This window comes from Neomonachus schauinslandi, chromosome 4, assembly GCF_002201575.2.
Source record: "Neomonachus schauinslandi chromosome 4, ASM220157v2, whole genome shotgun sequence".
In the NCBI taxonomy this organism is placed as follows: domain Eukaryota; kingdom Metazoa; phylum Chordata; class Mammalia; order Carnivora; family Phocidae; genus Neomonachus; species Neomonachus schauinslandi.
Window position 1 is genome coordinate 161,114,098 of NC_058406.1, and position 4,116 is coordinate 161,118,213.

At 30.4% G+C, this 4,116-nt stretch overlaps 1 pseudogene; it reads left to right on the top strand.

Moving 5' to 3' along the window:
• Positions 1-1,034: 1,034 nt before the first annotated feature.
• On the top strand, positions 1,035-1,120 carry LOC123324615 (annotated as a pseudogene).
• Positions 1,121-4,116: the final 2,996 nt, after the last annotated feature.

Consider the following 4,116-nt stretch of genomic DNA (forward strand, 5'->3'; position numbering starts at 1 on the left):
ATTACAATGTGTTGTAAATATTTATAGAACTATAGAACTGGGTTAGAAACTTTACAAAACAAAAAGCAAATAGGAGGTAGGGAGTACAGGAAAGAATTAAATATTTCAATTGTTAACTTCCTTTAAGTATGGAAAACTAATGGATTCATATAAATCTAAAACTAAGAAAATACATAAATAAACAAGATAAACAACTACATTTTCACATTCATTTCTAAATATTTTTTCTATATCTGATATTTTTTTTCATCCTGAATGTGCCTTACAGTTTAAGGATATCAAAGCAAAAAGCTGAACAAAATCTGTGCATGTAGTATATATTTAAAATATTTTACGTGTTAGAATGCTTTCCACCCTATGAGCAGTAACACACTGAGTTTGGAAATCAGTTTACTGCATCATAATCAGAAGATTTAAAAAATGAAATAGAAGAAAATAAAATATGCCCAAGAGGTAAGGCTGTTTAGTAAAACTTTTGTATGTATGTACTATATTAATATGTAAAAGATGTCTCTTAGGTGTGGCTCCTTTGGGGTCAATATGCACTGAAAATATTATTTATATACTTACATTATTGACAAATATATAGATATATTTAAATTAATTTCACCCACTATGAGTTAAGATACATATGAGTAGAAATTAATTACCACTTTAGATCTTGAGTAAAGTGTTTACAAGACCACTGGCAGTGTAAAAATTGCCATCTGTTGTTAAGGAACAGTATAAATGCCCCTAGTCTAGTAATTATATTTATTCACTTCTTAATTCATTCCTAAACATTCACTCATCATTCTATAACCTATCAATACTTACGGTGTAAACTTCCCTACTCATGAAGTCTTTATAGCCTACACATGAAGTATATTCATAGACAAAAGCAAACCTTATATAAGCTTTATCATGCACACCTATGCTCAAATTTTCCTTTGATTAAAATAATATACATCCAGCACAGTAAGTAAAATACTTGTATAATAAGTATTTTTATGTATAAAATAATTCAACTTAAAGTTTTCTTCATCTACTATGGGAGCTTTGCACAATGGCAGTATCGTAGCCAATGAGGTTTATCCGAGGTGCGATTATTGCTAATTGAAAACTTTTCATCTACTATAGGGATACAATGATGAATAAGCTACAGTCTACAGGCTTACCATGGACTGAATCACTTGTGTTCTCAGGTCCCTAAAATGTAAAATATGATGAAATAAATCTGACGAAAATTCAATCTGAATACTATGTGGATGTAGAAGAGGAATCACTTAATACTGAGAATAGAAGATCCATGATCTTGTTTTGTTAGCTATGTTCACTAGCAAACTGAATTAAACCATTTACAGCCACCCTATGAACCTAAACAAATCAAAAACATTTTCTAGATTAAGGACTATTTAATAACTGTAATGTTATTTGGAGACCTGCATTTAGCTAATACTAATAAGGCATTTCAATTATGATAATAACACCAGCATGTAGTAAATAAATTCAAAGAATGACTTAGGATTCAAGCTACGCTAATACTTAATTCTATGTCCTTAGGCAAATAAACTTCACTTTACCCTGATTTTCTCATGTGTAAATTGGACTGTCAATTAGTAATTTTTGTTTTGCTTTGTATTTATGCCTTCTAAAGAAAGGCTTTCATGCTGTCCACTTTTTAATTTTTAATTCTACACTAACTTTTATGATTTTTAACTTAATTTTTTGATTATTTATGATGGCTTTTGTCTTAAGAATTAAATTGAAACTTCAGATTTGATATTTTCCAAATGACTGCTTTATATTCCAAATAACTCTAGAAAATCCAACAATTTTTGAGGCAGTTCTTTCATGATATCCTGAATTTCCATGTGCTTTGGAATAAAATCTTATTTGTTCTGTCTACATAGTCCTTATCTTCATCATTTTAACTTTAAAATAATGGATAAATTAGTACCATCTCTTTATATTTTATATACTTTTTTCTGACAAATATTATATATTAATTTTTCTATATTATATGTTGATATTATTTGTGAAGTTTACCCTAAATAGGCTGCTGGCATGAATTACTATAACTTTAATTTTATAGAATATTTAAGGAAGATTTAACATCTGAAAAAATACTTTGTCTTCCTATCCATAAAAAAAACAAGAGAACATTTTTTTTACATCCTTCCCATTTTATAAATTTCTTACTATTTTATACATTTGGTTTTTCCTTAGAATTTTATTATTTGTGTTTCTTTCATAAATCGTATATTGTATTCCTTTCTAGTTTCTAAATATTTTTGTTTTATATTGGGAATTTATTGATTGCTTTTTCTTAGGCTCCTATCTGATTACTATTCTGGGTATTCTCAGTCTTTAAATTTACAAATAAAACATATCAAACCATACCAAAGATCTTATAAGAAAGAGAAATGTCTTCCCTGTCCAAACTAGCCACCTGGTTTCACTCCTGCTAAGAATATATAATGATTTTATTTCTGTTTTTAGTTCTTATCATAACTTCCTTTACATCTTTAAATAAATTGTCACCACATAGTATCCACTGATTTTTCACGTCTGAACTCCTAGCAGAGTTTCATCACTGTTTTCTTTCCTTTTTTTGTTAACTCTGTATTTCTAAAGAGCTATTGATATATTTTTTTTAATTTTTGTCCCATCAGCTATAGATAAATGAACTTTTAGATTTTCTTACAATATTAAACTATTAGAGTCATTTCACACTTAATTCTATCTCTTGTCTACTTTTCTTCTCTCTCTCTAGCTTTGTTAATTCTACAAATTGTCAGGATTAATATCAGTTAAACCATTGACTTATTTTCTTTGTCTAAAAGTTGGCAGCCAAAAAATAGTGAACATTTTACATTATTCATGACTATAAAGAGTTTTGCATTGTGAGGCAAATTTTATGAGAAAAAGAATACTATTTTCTATATTCCAGATATGCCAAGGAGTCAGCCTGACTGACCCTAATTTATGGAAGATAACATGCTCTTTCCTGAACTTTTTTTTCTCTTTGGACTTGGTATTCAGGATTATAAATTTAGAAAACATAAACTAAAAACAAAACAACAACAAAAAAACCCAACGTCTTTATTCATCAGTTCTGTGTAGACCAGAGTGTTCCCTTTTCTTTTGAAGACTTAAGTCATTCTCCAGCTCTAAAAACGTTCCTTTATCAGTTTATGTCCCTCCTTTTTGCCTTTTTTTCTCTTTCTGAAACTTTTATTATTTGTTTTTAGATATCCTGACCTTAGCTTAGCATTTGCTTTGTATTTTGAGATTTTTTTTTTCTTTGGATCTTGTGGTCAAATAATTTATATCCCAGCAGGGACTATCATAATTTTATCTATGTATACTTTATTCTTTAAAAATATTGGGTTATATTCCAGAAAAAACTTTATTGTTCTATCTCAATTTTTTTTTAAGATTTTACTTATTTATTTGACAGAGAGAGACACAGCGAGAGAGGGAACACAAGCAGGGGGTAGTGGGAGAGGGAGAAGCAGGTTTCCCATGGAGCAGGGAGCCCAATGTGGGACTGGATCCCAGGACCCTGGGACCATGACCTGAGCCGAAGGCAGACGCTTAATGACTGAGCCACCCAGGCGGCCTATCTTAATTATTTTTAAAGTTATTTTTTTGTTGATGTTATTTTGTTGTAATTATATCATTATTGTATCATTACTATTTTTTTTAAGATTTTTTTTATTTGTCAGAGAGAGAGAAAGAAAGAGAGCACAAGGAGGGGGAGCGGCAGACAGAGGGAGAAGCAGGCTCCCCACTGAGCAGGGAGCCCGATGTGGGACTCGATCCCAGGACCCTGGGATCATGACCTGAGCCGAAGGCAGCCGCTTAACCGACTGAGCCACCCAGGTGTCCCTGTATCATTACTTTCGTTAAAGTTGTAAATGAATATTTTTATGCCATAGTCATAATTCCAAATAAGTGTGGTGTTAATCATCTGAATTGTTATTTTACTGTATTTTTTTGTTCTTTTTGAATATTTTTCCATGTGAAATTTGAATCAAATTTTTTAACTCCAGGTTTAAAACAGACTTTATAAGGATGGTGTGAACTTAACAAGCAGCATTAATAACCTTTGAGAATGATAATTTATATCCA